This window comes from Xenopus laevis, chromosome 3S (genome assembly GCF_017654675.1).
Source record: "Xenopus laevis strain J_2021 chromosome 3S, Xenopus_laevis_v10.1, whole genome shotgun sequence".
In the NCBI taxonomy this organism is placed as follows: Eukaryota; Metazoa; Chordata; class Amphibia; order Anura; family Pipidae; genus Xenopus; species Xenopus laevis.
Window position 1 is genome coordinate 96,819,682 of NC_054376.1, and position 23,546 is coordinate 96,843,227.

At 37.1% G+C, this 23,546-nt stretch overlaps 1 protein-coding gene across 1 annotated transcript in view; it reads left to right on the forward strand.

Annotated features, from left to right (window-relative positions):
• The window catches only part of cdk17.S (cyclin-dependent kinase 17 S homeolog), a gene marked incomplete at its 5' end in the record, with an annotated part of 122,963 nt that overhangs the window by 28,541 nt on the left and 70,876 nt on the right, over positions 1-23,546 (forward strand). Inside the window, 1 exon segment of the mRNA NM_001086685.1 lies at positions 18,528-18,590.

Here is a 23,546-nt window from a genome sequence, read left to right on the forward strand (position 1 = left end):
GTCTTACATAAAACTGCCATTTTGACTCATAACCAAACCTGGGTGAGTTGCTGATGGTATGTCTTTTTTTATGTTTTTAAATAATTTTAAAAGCCTTTCCTGCTTGCCATGTACAAACACACAATGCATTGGAGTGAAGGTGAAGGAGGCTGCAAATCCATAATAGGGGTGGTTCACCTTAAAGTTCAATTTTAGTATGTTATATAATGGCTAATTCTAAGCAACTTTTCAATAGGTATTCATTATTTTCCTTTTTCTTCTGACTCTTTTCAGCTGTTAAATTGGGGTCACGGACAACATCTAAAAAACAAATGCTCTGTAAAGTTACAGATTTATTGTTATTGCTACTTTTTTTTTTTTATCCATGTTTGTATTCAGGCCCTCTCCTATTCATATTCCAGTTTCTTATTCAGATCAGTGTGTGGTAGCTAGGGTAAAATTCCAAACGGGAGAACTGCTGAATAGAAAGCTAAATTACGTATAAAAAACACAAATAATACACAATTTAGAATCACTCTTTACATCATGCTAAACGTTAATTTAAAGTTGAAAAAAAAACCTTTTAACAGCAATTGCTAGTATGGGGCATACATATTTTTTCTCTCTGAAGAAAAATAATTATGTCCTAAATTTATTTTTGTTACAGAATTTTTCTAGAAATAAGGCTGTTCGATATGTGGCCATTCAAATACTGTTTAACAGCTGTGCTCTAGATGATTGTGAGGTTATACCTGAACACAGACTAAGTTAAACAAACCTACCTTACCTCTGGGGGTGTATGCACTTCTCAGAAAAGCAGAGGAGTTAACCTTTGGACATTGTACTCCAGAAGGAGCTATGAAATCGCATGCATTAAGGGAATGCTATTTTCACAATGAAAGTATGACTTGCCTGACAATAATGTGTAAATATTGTGTAAACTAGTAGTCTTGGGGGGTAAAAAAGAACCTATGAATATGGAATAAATTTTCTATATCTGACTATTTGTTTTCTTTGTGGCAAAAAGCTGAAGCCCTGTCTTGTCTTATTTCCGGGATTGCATTCTAGATAAAAAGGGTGACTTACTTATGCCCCAGATGGAAGTACAAGAGCTCTAAGGTGTGTAAAATCATGTCCTGTGGTGCATATATTTACACTGAGCAGTTCTGTGTTCTTTGAGGCATCCCAGGGTTTTGCATTTGCATTTTACCACCAATGTCTTTGCATGTGTGGCCAACCATGAGTAGTTATACTACAACTGATGGGCTGTTGATTTGATATGCGTTTTGGATCTGTATTTGCCAAACCATACACACACATGCTATAACCCTTATACAGTTATAATTAGATTCAACAAGTAGTCAGCCTTGTCTACTAGATTTTTCAATGCTTCTAACTTAATTGGCTTTTGGCAGAGAGCCCAGTACAGCCACAGCTGCAGATAAGATACTTTTGTAACAATTTTGTAATTGTTACAATATAAGTTAACAGGTCTCTTGGGAAAAGTTAGACTCTTGGGAAAAGTTAGACTCGCAGCTTAAAGGGCAATTCACCTACATTAGCAAAACTATAATAACTGAAGAAAAACACAGAAATATGTTCAAACTTGCATAACCTGATACATTTTGTAAAATGAACAATGTAATTAGGGGATGTGGCCACAAAAATAGGCATGGTCAAAAATTATTTTCCCTCTTTTTATTTCCAAAATGTAGGGTGGTATATATGATGATCTGAATCCGTTTTCATCTGCCTTTCTGTATTGTGTTATTTTATTGGAAAGAATTTAGCATAAGCATAATACCAGTGTATGTTTTATGCTGAGCAAATCCTAAATAATTAATGTTTTCAGTTCTTGCAACAATTCCCTGGCATCACATCAAAGTGTTTGCTACAGAGTCTCAACCATTGTTGCCTCTGGTCTAGTTAAAGAAAAGGGAACACCTAAACTTCACTAGGGAAATGCTTCTGTAGAATTGGCGAAGCTTGCTTAGTAAAGGTGGCCACAGAAAAATTACGATCTTTCCTGGAAAAGATCTTTCCAAGAAAGTTGGTTTGTTGCAACACACGTGTAGAGCTGAATCATCAGATATACAGGTAGAAACAATAGAATTCTACCTGTATCTGACAATTCAGCACTATAACAGTGGCTGATGTTTGGGTGCCTACAAAAGCGCCCGATTGACTGGGTCGTTCTAGCAGTTTCTCTGAAACCAATTGAGATTTTCCTTGGCTGCGTGTTTGGGATTATTGTTTTGCTGAAATGTCTACTTTCGTTTCATCTTCAGCATCCTGGAAGATAGCAGCAGATGCTTATCAAGAATGTCCCGGTACATTTCTCCATTCATTCTTCCGTCAATTATATGATGTCTGCCAGTACCATGTGCTGAAAAACAGCCCTTCACCATGATGTTCCCACCACCAAACTTTTCTGTTGGTATGGTGTTTTTGGGGTGATGTGCATTCATTTCTCCTTCTAACATTGTGTGTGCAATGACATCCAGAGAGTTACATTTTGGTCACTGATCTGACCAGACTATTCTCCCAGAATTTCATTGTCTTGTCCAAATGTTGTGCAGCAACGAGCTTCAAAATGCTTTTTCTTCACCAGTAGAGTCTTGCATGGTGAACGTGCATGTCAGTTGAGTGCATTACTTATTTTCTTTGAAGCAGCTGTACCTTCTAATTCAGTCTTTCTGAAGCTCTCTGAGTGATCTTCTGATTATTCTTTTGAGTCCTCTGTCAGAAATCTCGTAATTTAGTCATTCCACTTTACTACACATAACTTCATTTATAGACTTATTTTTGTTTTGATTTCTATGTATGTGTCGATTACTTCGGTTGTTACCGACATCTGGTGTAAATTTGATTTCAGTAGCCCCATTCGAAATATATTTACTGATAAAAAGTGTTGATGCATTTAATACTTATTTCCATTGCTGTATACTCCGATTTTTAAATACTTTGTAAATGGATTTTAACTCTGGAATTATCCAAAAGCCTTTATGACAATTGACATTTTTCAGGCAGAGTTTGTGCTGCTGCTGTAACGCTGCACAAAAAGTTGCTTTTATTCATTGCCACTTGCAAGGTAGAGGACATTTATCCAGGGAATTGACATAAGCTAAAAATAAAACTGAAGAAAGTGGCCGAGAATGGTGTCAACTGTAGTTTACCAAACTAAAGGGTGTTTAAGTGTTTTTATTTTAAAAAAAATACAATTATTTTTTAAATAAAAATTCAACCTAACTCCCATCCACAATTTGGCATTATTGACTAAAAAACCCGAACAAAAATTGTATGTACAGGAAAACTCTCAACAAAATAGTCATTTAGAATTGTGCAACTTTTGGGAATTGTCACCTGAAAAACATGAATTTTTCAAGTTTTTGAGCCCAAACCAGCACCCAACAGCCCGAAACCCTCGAACATCATGAAGGCAAAAAACATCTTACATTTGTAAAAGGGACATCTGCTATTGACTTTTACATGACTTCAAAAAGGTTTTAGCTGGTTTCTTTTTGGATTTTTAGCAGCCCTGGAGTATAATAAATCTCTAAAAACTTGAGTTTCCACCTTAAAAACTAGACCAGAAAAATGTGAGGCTTAATAAATAGGTACTTCCATGTTGTAAGGCTGTGTTCAGCTGTCTTTGTATGTTTGGCAGGCAAAATTTAGTTAAAAACTAAAATCTAATAATTTAGTATATTTAGGTGAAGTACATTTCGGATCACTGAGCATAGCAACACTGTAGGCATTCATGCTGTTTCTAATTAGAGCTAGACTCTACCATAGGAACAATGGTTGTAGGAAGGAAATGGGGAGCTGGCAGAAACACTTAATGAGGGAGGTGGTAGTCCTCCCTGTGGGAATTGCTGATCTTGTTGCGAAGTCGTATGCACGTTTACAGATCAGTTCTGTTTACGTAAATGCACTGTTTTGTCAGTAGCTTGAAAGGCAACTTTTGAAATATGCTTGTCTAATGGTATATCACATAACTCATTGTTTTAAGTATTATTAAAGGGGAACGGAACATGGATTTCCTCCGGGTGCTCTAGTTTCCTCCCTCATTCCATAATATACAGACAAGTTAACTAGCTCCTGATAAAACTGACCATAGTGTATGTTATAGGGACTCTTAGATCATGAGATCCATGGGGCGGGTATTAATCTGATGATGTATAGAATCTCTTTAAAGTGCTTCTTTATGCCAGCACTGATTTTAAAGTAGAATAATAACACTATCCAAACAATAAAACATTTCTTGATAATGAAAAAAAAAATGTAATTCTAAGCAATAATCCTTTAGTTAAAAGGTTTTTAGTAGTTTTAAGATTAATCCTAGATGTAATTTCTATTTAAAGCAATATTTGTCCCTTTCTATACTCCGTACTACTTCCTTTCTTTTGAAATGCAGCATTTTTCTCCCGCTATGCCTTGCATGTTCTGTGATTAACAAACCAGAGAACAATCATGGAAGACATTATGAAATTTTGAGGCTGATGGAACATCTTGCCGCACTGATTTAAGCGCCTGTACAAGCCATACAGAGACTAGAAAAGACTAAAAGGAAACTGTTTTCAATTTTAACTACATTTATAAACAACTTTATAATCATTGAACATTTGTAATAAATGGATTGAGGAAAGTTGCTTAAAATTACTTAATTTTTCATTATTTGCTGAAATACCTATAAAGGTCTTTTAAAGAGGAACTCAAGCAATCATCTTATATTTTTACTGTATGCACTTTTTAAGATAAATGAACACCAGTGGTTTTGTCAGTGTTGTGTTCAAAATAAGACTGCTTCTTGTCAGAGTAGTGAGACCTTTGTCATTGGCCCAGTAACATAGGTGTACCATATGATGCTACCAAACGGATTCATATGTCACGAGAAGTCATATCTGGCATGGTAATCTCTCTATTGTTCATCTCGTTTAAACAACCGGGAGAAACTGCTCCTCTTTACTTTTTCACCTGATGCAGATTAAAACTTAATCCCTGTACATCAACAAGTGTCCATAATGTAGATATCAGTTAGGAACCTTAGGCCAGCATAAACATACTGAATATTGAAACATGGAATAGTTATTAGATAACCATTGGTCCATAATATTTGTGAATGACTGAATGCATGTAACCAGTCAAGGGAAGTGCACTTTGCCTCTTAAAAGCTCTGGGCGTATATTTTGCTTCTGTTCTTCCCTAGAGAAGCTCTGTTGCTTGGAATCGCCTGCCAAATGTACAGTGTGGCATTTGTATTCCAGATATCGTAGTTCTCTTCTCAACCGTGGCAGATTATCTTGCACATGCAGCTCCAGTTAAAGCTGCTTAATAAGAAGACCAGCAACACTGGAATTCCTAGAGCTCTCAGAGAAACCACTTATATATAATTGTGTATATAATTAGGGATGCACCGAATCCACTATTTTGGATTCGGCCAAACCCCCGAATCCTTCGGGAAGGATTCGGCTGAATACCGAACCGAATCCTAATTTGCATATGCAAATTAGGGGTGGGAAGGGGAAAACATTTTTTACTTCCTGGTTTTGTGGCAAAAAGTCATGCAATTTCCCTCCCGTCCCTAATTTGCATATGCAAATTAGGATTCGGGTTCGGCCGAATCCGAATCCTGCTGAAAAAGGCCGAATCCCGAACCGAATCCTTGATTCGGTGCATCCCTATATATAATACACAAAAGCCATGAATATCTTGTAAATTATATAGTGAATAAAGTACCCCCTCTTGTAAAATATAAGGATATTATAAGTTACCGAGGAGTTTCATGACCATATAAAAACACGAGGCCGAGGTAGCTTCTAGTATCCTCATATTTTACAACTGGGGGTACTTTATTTATTATAATATACAAGTTTCAGTGAGTCATGTGACAGAAATGACATCTGAACTCACCGTTTATAACTGATGACATCAGAAGTTACCGTTTATAAGGATATAATTTACAAGATATTCATGGCTTTTGTGTATTATATCCTTATAAACGGTGAGTACTGATGTCATCAGTTATAAACGGTGAGTAGTGATGTCATTTCTGTCACATGACTCACAGAATCTTGTGTATTATAATAAATAAAGTACCCCCTGTTGCAAAAATATGAGGATGTCGGGATTTACCCTGACCCGCCCGATTTCCGGGTTCCTTTTATAGATCTGCGCCATCCCACCGCACAGATGACGTCACGTCTAATGTGAACGGACTGTGGCTGCACAAATATGGCAGCCCCCTCATACAGGAACATAGGGGTAAGACAGGTCATGTAAAAGCATCAGGGAAATACTTTTATGGCAAAATCATAAATAGTATTCAAAGATAATGTTATGATGGCTATAAAAAAAGGTTATTTTTTGCTGTCAGTATCTCTTTAAGTCCATTTCTGAAAAGACACAAGGTAGTTTCACTGTACTAGTGAGTAAATGTTGTTGAATGCAACTCTGATGGTGCATGGAGAGATTTCTGTACTCACAATCAGATGTGATTCCCTAGTTGAGTGTGTTTAAAATTGCAGCCAACGTCTTCCATTGCATTAAATTGGAAACACTGACAATGCCTGCCTGTACTGGCACTTTCTGGGCTGGGGAACATTTTCTCCACCTTCTACCAGAAAAACTTAATTTAAAAAAAAAAAAAATGGAAGGCATTCCTCTATAAAGTTTCATTTAAACTTTACATGCTTTTTTTTTTTTTTTTCGAACTTCAAAACATGGAAGCCCAGTGGAAATTCTAGGTTGAGTCTTTATTTGGCCTGAATACTTATTCACTACCCTAGTTATTATTTTAACTGTTGAATACTGGTTAGCAGCTTATAGACTCATGAACACATATTTGAACCCAAAATATGTCTCGTTAAAAATAAGGTATCCCATGAAAGGCTAACGTACAAATGTGTGAAAGAGGAGCAGAGGCCTTGGCAGTACGTGTGCTCTTAAGCTTATTTTTACACATATAGATTCCCGTAAAAAGACCTACTGTTGAGTGGCTAATAAAAACAATATTGTGTTGTCAACACGAAGTCAGAATCGTATTCAGTGTCATCATACTATGCAGACGCCTACTTCACACCATGCACCCTTGACACAGACCAGTATAGAAATGTTATTCATACCATAGCAGTGCTAGCTGCAGTCTGCAGACCACTGGCTGGGAACCAAAATAAGAAATAAATCTCTTGTGAGGCCGAGCATTCCTCTCATTACCATGTGATATCCATGAGTTGTCAGGGAAACCGCTTTTCCCAGCGTTCTTCCTCCATATGTCTATTCACATTTGAGCAGTTATAACTAAATGAAACACTGACTGCTTCATTTATGTCTTTAACATTGCTTCATATTATTAAAAGTCCTCTACTGAAGGACATGACTGGTCACTTTTATAGTATGTTTTTTCCATGGAATGTTGGAACAACGACTAAAAATAACTTTTAACTGCTTTCTCATTACAGCAGGAATAGTATTCTGTATTTGAATTTTTAAATGGCAAAGGAATTGTACATACAAAATATGTTCTGCTTTCATTGGATCTGAGTTATGCACTTGCACAATTATATTATACCCACGAATTAACAAATATCTATTTGCATTAACTTACATTGCAGTTTTTATATACTAATTAATTTGTAAACATCTAATTAATGTCATGATTTATTTATATAGCTCTGCATATTTAGGGCAGACACACACAGTCAGAATCGGGAAGATTAATCGCCCGGCAACAAATCTCATCTTCTTCGGGGCAACTAATCTCCCTGAACTGCCTTCCCACCAGCTAGAATGAAAATCGCCGGTGGGATGGCAATCAGAGCGCTTCATTTTCCAAGGTCATCGGAACTTCGGCCGACCTCAGAAAACACTGCGCTCGGCGGGAAGTCAGGGGAAGGCAGTTTGGGGAGATTAGTTGCCCCAAAGAAGAGGAGATTTGTCGCTGGGCGACTAATCTCCCAGAATCTGTCTGTGTGTCTCTGCCCTTACACAGCAAGTTATGTCCCAGTCCCAAAAAGCTTACTATCTAAGGTCCCTATCTTTCACATAATGCCCAGTTTCATTATGAGTTGCTTATGCTGCCTATATGTTCTTGTGGTGTGAGAGGAATAGACATGGTGAAAACTGTTATCCCTCTAAAAACAAATCCGGGAACGATTCTTCCTCAAATCTCAAAGGGCAAAATAGGAATGTAAGTGGAAGTTAATTGTTTCCAGAACCCCTACAAAAATAAGACCACACATAGATATAGCAGTGTGTTTAAAGGAACCGTAACACCAAAAAATGAGTGTTTCAAACAAATGACAATGTAATGTTGTGTTGCCCTGTACTGGTAAAACGAGTGTGTATAGTTTTATATAAACAAGCTGCTGTGTAGTCATGGGGGCAGCCATTCATAAGTTCTGAAGAATCCCATTGTATACTACAGAGCTTATCTGTTATCTGCCCTTTCTCCTTTTTTAGCTTTAAATGGCCGCTTGTTTATAGAATCTATTGTAAAGTTTCAGAAGCAGACACACCAGTTTTATTAGTGCAGCCAACAGTACATTACATTTTCACTACTTTAAGGGGCAGATGTATGAAGGGTCGAATATCGAGGGTTAATTAACCCTCGATATTCGACTAGGAACTAAAATCGTTCGACTTCGAATATCGAAGTCGAACGATTTAGCGCAAATCCTGCGATCGAACGATTATTCGTTCGATCGAACGATTAAATCCTTCGAATTGAACGATTCGAAGGAATATCCTTCGATCAAAAAATCTCAGGCAAGCCTATGGGGACCTTCCCCATAGGCTAACATTGACTTCGGTAGCTTTTAGCTGCCGAAATAGGGGGTCGAAGTTTTTCTTAAAGAGACAGTACTTCGACTATCGAATGGTCGAATAGTCGAACGATTTTTAGTTCGATTCGAAGTCGAAGTAGTAGTCGAAGGTCGAAGTAGCCCATTCGATGGTCGAAGTAGCCCAAAAAACACTTTGAAATTCGAAGTTTTTTTAATTCGAATCCTTCACTCGAGCTTTGTAAATGTGCCCCTATGGGTAAGGGCACACCTGGAGATTAGGGGAGATTAAGTTGCCCGGTGACTAATCGCCTCTTCTTTGGGGCGACTAATCTCCCCGTACTGCTTCCCCGTGTGTTCCGTCTGCTTCAATGAAAAAAATGCCTGCGCCAATGCACTCTCATCACTTCGATTTCCGAAGTAACCGAATGGGGAGATTAGTCGCCCCAAAGAAGAGGTGATAACTAACTAAATTGGTTAGAGGGACGGAAGACTTAAATTATGAGGGTAGGCTGTCAAGGTTGGGGTTGTTTTCTCTGGGAAAAAAGGCGCTTGCGAGGGGACATGATTACACTTTACAAGTACATTAGAGGACATTATAGACAAATGGCAGGGGACCTTTTTACCCATAAAGTGGATCACCGTACCAGAGGCCACTTTTAGACTAGAAGAAAAGAACTTTCATTTGAAGCAACGTAGGGGGTTGTTCACAGTCAGGACAGTGAGGTTGTGGAATGCACTGCCGGGTGATGTTGTGATGGCTGATTCAGTTAATGCCTTTAAGAATGGCTTGGATGATTTTTTGGACAGACATAATATCAAAGGCTATTGTGATACTAAACTCTATAGTTAGTATAGATATGGGTATATAGAATTTAATTAAAAGTAGGGATGGGTGTGTGTATGGATGCTGGGTTTTCATTTGGAAGGGTTGAACTTGATGGACTTTGTCTTTTTTCAACCCTATGTAACTACTATGTAACTATGATAAATCGGCGGGCAACTAAATCTCCCCAAATCTCCAGGTGTGCCCTTACCCAAAAAGACTTTCATTTTTTGTCGTTACAGTTCCTTTAAGAATATTCTTGTATGGTACACAGTCCAGGCTCTATTAATCCACCTTTGAGCCCTCCCACAGCAGCAGAGTAAAGTGTCTATTTCTGTTTAATGACCTTTTGGCAGATAACTGCATGTTGCTCTGGGAGAAAAAGGCTGTGCAGATACAATGCTTTTTCTAGGGATGACCTAAATTTGTCTCAAGTTTTCGCTAGTCTGCTCTTATTACAGTTATTGATAGAAAATGTGTGCTTGTACTTGTTAGATCTGGTTTAGTTGCTGCAAGTGTGCCTTGTGTGGACAAAAGATTGGAGAAAAGTAGAGCTGGATACACTGGAGGAATAAAAAGTCTAAGTGCAAAATCATCAGGCAATGCTCTATTGAAATATATGCATAAAATGATATACGGAAGTGCTGTAACTTGGCTACCTTTGCTAGTAGTTAACCATTTTTATCTGTCCTCCATTATAGTGAATTCTGTTATTTACATAGCATGTGCATTATCAAGAAAATATAGTACAGGTATGGAATTTATTTATATCTCATAGACTCCATTATATCCAAATAATCCAAATGGTTAAAAATTGTCTTCTTCTCTTTAATAATAAAACTCTACGTTTTATTTGATCCCAACTAAGATATAATTAATCCTTAATGGAAGCAAAACTAGCCTATTGGGTTTATTTAATGTTTACATGATTTTCTAGTAGATTTAAGGTAAGAAGATCCAAATTACATCTGATAGATCTGTTATCCAGAAACCCCCAGGTCCCGAGCATTCCGGATAACAGGTCCCATACCTGTATAGATGTCCAATGTAGAGTCCTGCAGTTGGTCAGGTACACAAAAAAAGGTTGTAGATATCACATTCAGATGCTGGTATAGATACATGTTGGTGGGGTCGCAGATTGGGTGGTAGGTCATATCAATAGCAAGTTTTACTTGCTATTATGTGATTTCTGGTTTGCAACAACACCACTTCAGGTTTAATGATGGTACAGTATACGGGGTCGCTGATTGTGTAGTGGATAAGTTGAGGTTGTGTAGCAGGTCCAAGCTGGTTTAAAAATTTGTGTCTGTTCGGATCAAGTCCAAAAATTAAACCCATGCAGGACTCTGGTACAACGTTATCCCTGAGTTTATCCCGAAGTTTATTCGCATTGGGATTTGTAGTCCTAGTTATGAATGTGAGAAGAACATTTGCAGGGCATGTTTATTTTTGTTTTGGATTTTTTTGTCTTTGTTTATAGTGAAGTTAAGCTTCTTGATGTGTGAATGTTTTAGCTCTGCCTCATTTTTAAATGCATGCAGTAAGGCAGAGCACGTGGAAATCCATATTACTTCTGCAAACAGTTGGCCCTGTGGGTTTAATTGAAAGTACCTTGTATTTCTTGAATTATTATGTTTCCAGTCATCACAAAAATTGGTAAGCAGTAAGTTTTTTTTGTTTTTTTTTTCCCTTTTGAAATCGTTTGCAGGAGCTAGGAAGGCAAATCTGATAATAATGAAAGGTTTATATGTAGGCCTTGTAGTACATATTAGCAAGTAATTGAACAGCTGGGATTCAATGCCCAGAAATCCTCTTCTCATAATTCATGTGTTTTCTTATTTTGGTTGCTGTGTTCCATTTTTTTTAAACCAACATTTGTGTTATTTTCAAGAACATTTTTTTATTGAAAAATTATGTAAAATGTATTTAGAGCATTATTACTTCAAGGAGCAGGTTATATAATTATTATAAATTAGCATATTTTTGCTACACTTGAGATTTTGCATACTTTTATTTTAAAAGTCTGCCAGTGTTTTGTGAACACTCAAGCAAGGTCATAGCTGTTTTCTACTGTGTGTGCAGAGAAACGTGTATATTTGGTTACACTGCTTAGTAAATGGTGCGCTATCCCTAATTTTAAAGTGCTCCACTGAGTGATATAGGCTATACAATTTCAGGAATGTGCAAGGGATTTAATTTCATACAAATTCAGCTTCAGCAATCCTCCTTCATCAAGCTTTGGTGCAAAAAACGATGCGTTAAAATGGGAACCGTATGAATCACCTGATTGCAGGCTTGGTTTAATCTGCAATACTCTCATTTGAAAAAATTATGCTTTTCTTAGCTGTTTTATTTTCCTTTAAAATAAATTTAAAGTTTACATTTTTCATAGTATGCTTTCTTGTTGCTTTTTTTTAAAAAAGCATTCAGTTAGGGGGTAGACACTGAAAAGAATATGTAGGTCACCAAAAAATATAATTAAGAACAAAAATCGAATTGACACAATATAGAATTTGGCTTACGAGTTTCTACTCCAAGAGCTCTTAGTCTGTTTCGAAGTCAATACTAATGGGGTTATTTATTAAAGTCCGAATGTCAAAAAAGGATGGAAAAAATCAGAATCCAAAAATACGGCATCTCAGACACTTACCAAGGTTGTAGTCAATGGGAGAGATCCATATCCTATTTGGAGTGTCTGTGGTCTGCGCTGGAATTCGCCTGAATATCCGCCTATTTTGGACTTTTTGGCCAAGAATCCAAAAGATTTAGGCAGTTCGGGGAAAAAGCAGAAAAAATTTAGCGATTCAGGAAAAATATCTGAAAAAATCATGATTTAGATATTCGCTTAATTTTTTTTTCATGTTTGTCCCCGATCTGATTAAATCGTGTTTTTTAATAATAAATAAGGTGGATTCTGGTTTGGTCTGACTTTTTTTTTTAAATTTTAGTAGAAGAGGTCCCCGGGACCTTGAAGATTGGAAGACAGTTTGTGTGGAAGAATAAGCCAAAATCACACCTGAGCAATGGATGCGACTAGTTTCTCCAAACACGAGGTGTCTTGAAGCTGTCATTACCAATAAAGGCTTTTCTACCAAGTATAAAATACATTTCAGTAAGGATGCTCAATACTTATTCCCTGTGTCATTCCACTTTACTACACATAACTTAATTTATGGACTTATTTGTTTTGAGTTCTTTGTATGTGTGGCATACTTGGGTTGTTACCGACATTTGGTCTAAATTTCATGTCAGTAGCCCCATTATAAATATATTTACTGAGAAAAATATGGACATGTTCAATACTTATTTTCACTGCTGTGTATGTGTGTGTATATATATATATATATATATATATATATATATATCTATATCTCCTTCCAAGTGAGTATCCGCACTCCAAGGCAAATAATTTCAGCAAGGAGAGGGGTGCACGGTAATTATGTATACGCCAATTATTCAGAGACCAGCTATAGGGAGTGCTGGTCTCTGAATAATTGAGATATATATATATATATATATATATATATATATATATATATATATATATATATATATATATATATATATATATATATTTATATATATTTATATATATTTATATATATATATATATATATATATATATATATATATATATATATATATATATAATACACAAAGCCATGAATATCTTGTAAATTATATCCTTATAGACGGTAGGTTCTGATGTCATCAGTTATAAACAGTGAGTTCTGATGTAGTTTCTGTCACATGACTCACTGAAACTTATGTATTGTAATAAATAAAGTACCCCCAGTTGCAAAATATGAGGATATTAGAAGTTACCGAGGAGTTCCATGACCTGTATAAAAACACTCGGCCTTCAGCCTTATATATGTTTTTATATGGTCATAAAACTCCTCGGTAACTTATAATATCCTTATAATTTACAAGAGGGAGTACTTTTTTTACTATATATTCTCATATTCTGTATTTTCTTTTTCCCTTTGTATTTGTCATTTGGAAATATTAGTAATGTTTTACTATTTTCTCTTGCTACCCTCCCAGCATTTGTTTTGAAGGTGTTACTGTCTGTGCTTGCCATATGCTTAAAGATTTCTGTTGGTGAGCAAAACCAGATTGTTCATCCTTTGACCCCAGGTCAATAATTAAACAATAACAAATATGCAGATCCGGTAGAAGTAAAATGGCTCTATGTAGTCCTTGCCAAATAGAATTTTCATACCTGCCTGATAGATATCTGACTGACCTCTAACCTGACCAAATATCTGTCATGCAAGCTGTCAACTTGGTCTGTAAAGGCAAACTTTAATCTTGTCCAATTGCCTCTTAAGATGGCCATAGACGCAAAGATATGATCGTACGAATCGAGGATTCGTCCGCTTTTTGGACATTGTGGAGAGTCCCGACATTTTTCGTCCGGTGGAGATAGGTTGTTTGGTCGATCGGACAGGTTAAAAGATTTCTCTCGGCTGCGGGTAATATCCCTGCATGTATTGCCGATCGTACGATTTTCAGAGGGAGTCTGTCACTAGCTTTGGTCGGACATAACTTTCCTACGGTTGCTGTCAGGGGCAGAACATCGGCTGATCTGTTCTTTTGTACTTTATTTGATCAGAATCGTTAGTGGCAGGTCGGGAGATGGGAAAGTACGATCGTACGTTGATTCGTACTATCGGATCTTTGTGTCTGTGGCCAGCTTTAGCCTGGCCAAGCTTAGGGTTTTTTTTTTATCACACAACACATATTGTATTAAGAGCCAGTGGGGATGGAACCCAATAGTTGAGAGGGTGTGGTGGGGCAAGGTTATCTGAATAGGCAGAATATACTTTGAGACTGTATTGTTGTAGAGCAGGCACTTCCCAACAGTCTTCCCAACAGACATAAAATAAATCAAAAAGTTTATTGGGTTCACATGAAATTAGCCTACTTCTATGTGTACCCAATAAACTTTTTAAATTTGTACAAGTCTGTTGGGAAGGCTTTTTGAGTGCCTGCTCTACAACAATAAGTGTTTGATCCGCTCCCCTAGCTGAATGCTCATGGCAGTGCACCTGGGCCTCTTCCAAACCTTGGTGAGTTTTGTATATGAATATACAGTCATCAGGGCTAGATTCACATAGTGGGTGTCCCTGGTCTGTAACCATTCTCACAATCCTCGGCATATGCGGCTCCTGTATTTTTGTACTATTGTATCACTCCTGTGTGCAAAAATTGTACATATGTAACCCAGAAGAATTTAAGCTATTATTGCTGCTAAAGGTGGTGTAAAAAAAATAGGGATGCACCAAATCCACTATTTTGGATTCGGCCGAAACCCCGAATCTTTGCAAAAGATTTCACAGAATACCGAACCTAATCTGAATCCTAATTTTGCATATGCAAATTAGGCGTGGGAAGGGGAAAAACATTTTTCCCTCCCCGTCCCTAATTTGCATGTGCAAATCAGGATTCGGTTCAGTGGGCCGAAGGATTCAGCCGAATCTTGACCGATCCTGTATTTGGTGCATCCCTAGTAAAAAAGGTGTAAAATATTAAAGTAAGCACTGAATATATTTATGTATATATTCAAATTATGTTCTAGAGCATTGACATAAAAATATGACCTAACAAACACTTTCAATTTGCTAGTAACGCGAGAATCATGGGTCCACATAAGTTCATTTACTAGCTACAATGCCTCTGGAAAATTTTATGATTTGGTGGTACAGGTATAGGATCCCTTATCCGGAAACCCGATATCCAGAAAGCTCCGAATTATGGAATGGCTGTCTCCCATAGACTCAATTTTATCCAAATAATCCATATTTTTAATAATGATTTCCTTTTTCTCTGTAATAATAAAACAGTACCTTGCACTTGATCCCAACTAAGATACAATTAATCCTTATTGGAAACAAAACCAGCCTGTTGGGTTTATTTAATGTTTAAATGAACTTCTAGCAGACTTAAGCCATGGATACCCAAATTACGGAAAGATCCGTTATCCGGAACCCCCAGGTCCCGGGCATTCTGGATAACAGGTCCCATACCTGTACTTTAATAAAGCCCTTTTTTAGCTCATAAGATTATGCCTCTTTAACAGTGCTTGGGTATAAGAGATTTTGGGCTTTGTCTTTTATGTTGTTTGCCCATTCAAATGACTTGACTTTTTAATTGGCATAATAGCAGGAGATTATATAAAGTAGATTCCACCAAGACACCTTTATTTTCTTTCTTGCTTGCCATTTGATGTGTATTTTCATCTCCTTTTTTTTTTTTTTTTTTTTTTTTTCAGTCTGATCACATTTGTTTCACTGATTGAAGTGTAGCCTGTATGCTCAGCTGTGGGTGGATGTCAGTTAACACATTACAAGCGTTCCATGTTTATCTTTTATTCTAGTCCAGAATGCATTATGTATATTTTGTCATTTTTTGTGTTTCCATACACTTTATGGCCAAAAGATAACATGCCTGTTCAACATCTTGTTCAAAAACAAAGGTAATAAAATAAATGCGGTCATCATTTTGCTGGTATAACAAACGACTTTTCTGGGAAGGCTTTCTACAAAAAACTTGAAAATGTTTTAGTGGGATTTTCTTACATTCAGACCCAAGAGCACAAGTGATATTGGTCGTGGATTTTGAGTGATTAGAGCTAACTCTTAGTTGGCAATTCCATTTTATCACACAAGACCCTGTGCAGTGATGTACTTCCACCATATGTTAAAATGGCAATTATGTACACACTTCACTAAATACCTCTAGGCATTATCATACCACTGAAGCGTTTGCTTTTAAATAGAACTAGGAACTCTTGACCAAACCAGGATTAACAGACACAGACCTTTATTTCTCTTCCACCAAACTTTACAGTTGGCATAATGCACATATGTAGGCAGTGTTGTCCATGCATCCGCCTTTGTCAGTCCTAGTGGCAGATGGAGTGGTGTGATTCATCACTCCAATTTTCTAGAGTCCGATGGCAGCAGTCCTTCCACCACTTGATGCTTGACATGCGCATAGTAATATTAGGTTTGTGTGCAGCTGCTTGCCTGTGTAAACCCCTTGTTGATAAGCTCCCAGTTGGTTGCTAACCAGGACGGTTTGGAATACAACACTGAGTGCTCTGAGTACATGAGCTTTCTAAGCATTATGGAATTCAGCAGTCTGCACTCCCCTCACTTTGTGTATGTGGCCTAACATTTTGTGGTCAGTGTTTAGTACTCTTATGAGTCTTTTCTAAGTCATTAAAGGGAGGACCGTTGTTAACATTTTGTCTTCTATGTTCCTAGATGCGTTAGATGCATACATTCAGTTAAATTCTCTGTGCAAAATCGTGGCTGAAATGAGGGCATAGCTAGCTTCTACTCCTACACTGTGCTACTCCTACACTGTGCCTTAATTCAGACTCGTGCGTTACATCTGCAAGGTTGAGTCATTTCTCAGGTGGATTAGAAAAGGGAGAACAGTACTGCTGAGCTTTTAGAGCATATCCCTCCAATCTCTGACAGCTATTCCTTATCCTGCTAAATCCAAGCACTGTTCCGCTGCTTTTCCACAGCATGCCTGAGAGCATGTTTGCATTCAAATGATTAAAAATGCTTCTGTAAATTAAATTAAAAAGCACCTTTTGTGTTATATGTGGGTTGGTACTTTCCTGTCACTGGAAAGTGCTGTTTTTTTCTCTTCTTCACCATTCTTTCATATTTTAATGAGACTAACATGGGAATTCTTTGCCATTTATTAAGGTCTTGTATCATAAAGAAACCCCTGGTGAACTGTATCAAATATGGATGCTTTATAAATAGACATAATGCTTAGTATGCCTTATGGAGAATATTTGTGTGCTCGTTTGTATATGCAGGGGTTACTGATTTATTTAAAAGTATACAGGTATGGGACCTGTTATCCAGAATGCTTGGGAACTGGGGTTTTCGCCATAACTGATTTTTTTGTAATTTGTATCTTCATACCTTAAGTCTAATAGAAAATGATGTAAACATTAAATAAACACAATAGGCTGGTTTTGCTTCCAATAAGGTTTAATTGGAAGCAAGTGCAAGGTACTGTTTTGTTATTGCAGAGAAAACGGAAATAATTTTTAAGTCTATGAGAGAAGTCCTTTCTGTAATTTGGAGCTCTCTGGATAACAGATCTCATACCTGTATTATATTTTCACATTTTAAAAAGACATTTAAGTCCTTACTTGATTGAGTTCTAAAGCTAAGCCAGCATTCTGCAATTCTTCAAGACAGCTAGGGCACAAGATGCTTTGCTTTACTAGAATCTATAGTTAAAACTTCGTAGCTCAGCAGAGCAATGATTATTGCGACCAGTTATATAATCTGTATTCCAATGTTTACAAAACATTTGTAGAATTTACATTGAAAGCGAATTTTAAATTAGTTTATTTTTGCCAGCTTTGGTTATGAAACCTATACAATTTATAAAGAGGCTTAAACTGTAACCAGTCTAGTAATTTTTACAAAACCAATGGGTACAACAGTTCTTTGTTTTGCGCAGTCTGAGTCACACGTTCTCTGATTAAGTGCAATTTTAAATATACTAAATATTTTTCCTCCGTCGCTATGCTTTATAGCATATGTATATCTGATAAAAAAAATCTGATATGATTTCTTGTATGTGAATGTATGATCCCAAAAGATATCTGTGCCAGTTTATCAGTTTGATACAATTCAGGATCTGTCAGTGTGTGGCCAGTGGCCACATGCACTTGTTTTTTTTAACACACCTTACTGGAATGTTGTTGTTTTGTGCCATAAAAGCTGCAACAACAATATGCTTTGTTTTATTAACACTTTGAGACGTTTCATACCTAATTATACTTCTATATGCATGCTGTGCATCTATCTGTCTCGTATTAACAAGAAAGACCCTCATTATGCCAAAATGCTGTAATTAACAACATGTTTGACAGTATTTATCTTTTTTCCCCACAGTTGTTTCACCTGTTGCAGTTTTGTATTCAAGCAATCCAATAGAGCCCTGGAAAACACATAAAGGTTTGAAATTCTTTTTGTATATTATTAGTATTTATATGTATAAAAGCCAGAATTGTGTATTGTGTGTAAGATCAACAGTGGAACTGTTGTACACTGCTTGTACTCATCTCTCTTATTGAATCCGTAATATCAGAGGAAGGGAAAGGCTCAAAGCATGTTAATATGGCACCTATGTGACTGAATACCTGAATCCCGTCCCTCGGTACCACTGAAGTTGGACAGCCCTGCTATAGATAAATGAGAGGGTTGCATGTACATGCATTTAATGATGTCTCTCATTACATACACGGAATGAGCATAGTTCCAAACTCTTGGCAAGGAAATTAAAGAGCACTGCTTACTTCCATGATAACGTGTCTGTTTTTAAACTGACTGCACAATGTATGTATGATTTCTAGCATGTGTAAATGGGCATCTAGTTAAGTGGTTGAGGCAGTAGTATGAGCACACTCATACATGCACCTTGGTAACTATGTTGTAAACAGACAGCTGCAATTTCTCATTTTGAGTGCCCTGTTATTAACTAATGGGAGCAGTTTTTTTTAACATTAATTTGTAAATTAATCTATGATGTGTGAAATTAGTTTGTAAATTCCAATAAGCACATACACACACTGTGCTTCATGCTGCTTCAGTATGCAACTTATGCGCAAGCTTTAACTATTCTATACAAATTAATAAATGTGTCATCCTACTATTGAATTATTTTGCGTATAGATACGGGTGTGTTGCTTTGGATAATGTTTGTGCTTTCCCTATGTTAAATGAACCCTCTGTGAATAATTAATGAAGGGAAGTTGAAGTGTAATACCAGATTTTTGCATTCTAGATTGTAAGGGAATTTTAGACTGTGCAATACCCAGTTAATTATTTAAAGGGTACGTAAGACTTACATTAAATAGTGTTTATTTAATCAGTGTAATGGCATGGGGCTGTTGTGCTGTTCTCAGCGCTAATTCTAACATAGTGTATAGCGCCTTGCTCCGTTTTCTCTCTTTAATATTATTATTTTTGATACAAAGAATTTGTATACACTACCATAGGGTACAGGATACCAGTGTTTTTGAATTTTATGTACCATGTATGTGGTTGCTTTGCATTGCGCTGCAGGGTGGTCCACTGCAAGGAACTGTAACTGTAGCTCTTTCATGTAGCGCTGTATGCATGGGGGTAGAAATGGAAATTGAATCAGTCAATGCACGTAATTTTGTTGGCGCATCCCTTTTGGCAGCTGTATTAAGAAATGATCAGGCCCGGACTGGCATACTGTGGGTTTTGGCAAATGCCAGAGGGGCTGCTGTAAGATGCCATAGACTATCTCTGTGTAGTGGGGATGGTGGGAGCTTTTTGGGCCTCTGTGTACTTAAAATGCCAGGCCCTGTTTTGACTCCTGAGACCTGATCCAAGCCTAGAAATGATTGCTGGATCGTGTTTTAAAGCTGATCACATGCAGACCTTTGTGCTTGTTGTGTTCATTATCAATTCCTTCTGGTATGTAAAAAGTAGTTAATAAACTATGAGTTACTGCACTTATGCATATGTAAAAAGAACCATTTCTTTTCAGTCAGTAAGTTGAAATTCCTGTTCAGTAAAAAAAATATGCTTGGGGTGGCTGTTGTTTATAAAAGTTTGAGGTTTTTTTTTTTTACTATAAAATTAAAATTTTTACTGGAAAAAAAACGAACATCTTTCTAGATATTTTTATACACCGCGGGTGGAAAAAGCATCTCATACCTGCTAAGGTTTTTTGTAAGTCAATGGGAGAGGTCCCTATCCTATTTGGAATTTTCTGTGGTCAGCGCAAGAATTAGCCTGAAAACCCAACTATTTTTGGCTTTTCAGGTAAAAATCCAAAAAAATTACGAGATTCGGGGTTTCATTTAATTACATCAAGTTTGTCCCTGATCTGATTAAATTGTGTTTTTTTTATTAATAAATACGTTTACATCATGGATTCTAGTTTGGTCAGACTTTTTTTATTTTAATAAAATCGGCTTTTGATAAATAACCCCCCTAAATGTCCTTTTAGTTTAGAATGATACAGGCTGGAGTACCACATGCAGCAAATGATCTGATGTCTGAACAGTTGCCTACAATATTTCTGTGTCAGGTATATTTCAGAAATAGGGCAACCTCTTACAACATTACACGGTTCTTGTTGTTTTGGTTATTCCCAGTGCATCACATGTTGTGTAAGACATGCCAAAGTGTTTGACCACTTTGTCAAAGAAAAATATAATAGCCATTTGGTTATAAAATCTTTGGATACGTGCCAAGAAGAATTTACAATCTTAAGTCCCCATCACATTAGACTTTATCAAGAGCGAATACCTGCCAGTATGTTTTAGAATATGGGGTAAAAGCATCCAAAGGAACCCCATGCAATCATAGGGAGAACATACAGCCTTCGTTTTGCCCTGGCTGAAATGAAAGGGCAAGGGCACACAGAGCTTGCTCATAGCTGCTTTTCACCTATGTATTTTTTGCTTGCTGAGGGATGTAAATCGACTCAGTGCCCAATTTCTGTTGCAGAAACCATTCAGATGGATGAAGCTGGAGCATGGAGCAGATAACAAAATAAGCAGGCTTAATGCAGTGGAGCTCTGTGTGCCCTTACCCCAAGACTCCAGCACTGCCCATCATTAACCTATTTCTGATAAACCTTATGTGCTCCAGCCAGTGCTCAAACTTGGTTTTACTTGGAGAATGCCATAATCTGTTATACAGCATGAATGCCAAAGTATTGTTATGTCTTAACATTGTTATACATCCTTGAGTGGTGTTTTAGAAGCAGTGTCAGCAAGAGATTGAAACCTGAGTTTTCTCTAAAGAACTGCTGATGGGGAAATCTGGTAATGTATCCCATATAGCAATGCACCTACAGCAAAACTCAGCAGTATGGTGTGTGTTGCTATCAAGAATTCCATTTCATTTTACATATATAATATACAATTAAAAATGCATTTTACACCCCCTGATTTTAAGCGTTCCTTGCCACACATGTATTTCCCAAGATTTTACACAATTTTTCTCTTGTCCCATGGTGCGAAATAGAAAGTCAAATCTGGCAGATATGTGAGTGGGTCTATCAAAGGGTCTCATACACGGCTAGAGGTGCTGAATTGGTCTAAAGGACCCGAATCGGTAGCTTAATTGTAACCATGTTTGGCCGCCTTAAGGCAAATAGTTATCTGGTAAGGGTGAGGGCATATGGTAATATTTGTCCCCCGCGGTTATATCTGCGCTACCATGGGCGACAAATCTTCCCAAAAATAACTTGCTATTGTATAACATTCAGATCGTCACAAGTGAAACCTATTACTCGAGGCAATCTAATTTAATTACAGGCAATTACCAAAGTTGCCTCACAAGGTGACTTTGGTTAAACAAAGTGCCCATCGACTCTTTACATTATTGCTGGTGAGAAAACATTTGAAGAAGATTAGTTCGCCACGGTAGCGAAAATTTGCTGTGGGCAACTAATCTCAAAATATTATTATTAAATATATTGCAATATATGGACAAACAATCCCTGTTTTGTTTAAAGGGTAAGGCATTTTTTAGTAGCAGTATGCACAAAATGTCGCTGTCTTAAATATATTGATAATGGGTTGAGTGCAGAGGACCTCTTGTATTTGTCGACAACTAATCTCATGTGCCAGTACCCTAAGGGTAAGGCCACACGAGGAGTTTCGGGGAGATTTTGTCGCCTGGCGACTAATCGCCTCGTCTTTTGCGCGACTGTGCATTAGCGCAGGCGACTTTGCATTGTAGCCTATGGGGAAAAATGCAGAGGCAGTTCAGGGAGATAGTCGCGCAAAAGACGAGGCGATTAGTCGCCTGGCGACAAAATCTCCCCGAATCTCCTTGTGTGGCCTTACCCTTAAATGCTCTTAAACATTACTATCAGACATTGTCTTCAAAAGCAGAAGCAGTAAATGTCTAATTTTTATCAGATTTTCAAGGGCATGCGCAGACTTCAAATTTTTACTTGTTGATAGGTGATGATTACAGCCCACATACTGTAGGGAAAAAAAAACACCCACACTTGATGTGGGCGAGAGCTGTACACATACCAAAAACAGCAGCACTGGAGCACCGGTCACGACAAGCATTAAAACAGGAACGGAAATGCTGGCTGTCTCAGTAAGATATTGAATTTAGAAGCTGTAAGCTTATGATTTGTTCACTAGGTTTTAGATAAGATTTGAGGGAGCTTTCACACACTCAAATATTATGGCTCATTTACTTATGCACGTGCATTATGCAAAGGAATGCATTGTTAACCAAAGTACAGCATTATTTCTTACACAAGCAAGCTTCTTCTGTGTGATTTGCCATTGTGCCAGAATTTATGTTTTACAGAGGTTCAGATCAGTGAGGTTTAAGACATATCTATTTAGCCATAAGACACATAAGCATTCCTCTGGCAGCCTTGCTGAACAGTAGTATTAGCTTTCTCAAGTATACAATTTCTCTCTCTATGCTTATGATTCAGTATGTTTTTGTTAAAGGAAAACTATACCCCCAAAATTAACACTTAAATAGTTTACATCATATTAAGTGGTATATTTAAAGAATCTTACCAAACTGGTCTATATATTTAAGTACATTTTGCCCTTTTATATCTCTTGCTATGAACCACCATTTCGTGATAGTCTGTGTGCTGCCTCAGAGATTACAGACTAGAAATACTACAACTCTAAGGGGCACATTTACTAAGGGTCGAATTTCGAAGTGCTAAAACTTCGAAATTCGACCATCGAATTTGAAAAATTCGATAGACTGTTTTTTTTATTACATTAAGCAGTTTTCGATCGAATTAAAATCGGTTGATCGATCACAGAAATCATTCGATTTGAACGATTTGATCGAACGATTTTCAAAAAAAAAAAAACTTTGACTTTGAAAAACGTATAGATTCTAGGAGGTCCCCATAGGCTAACATAGCAATTC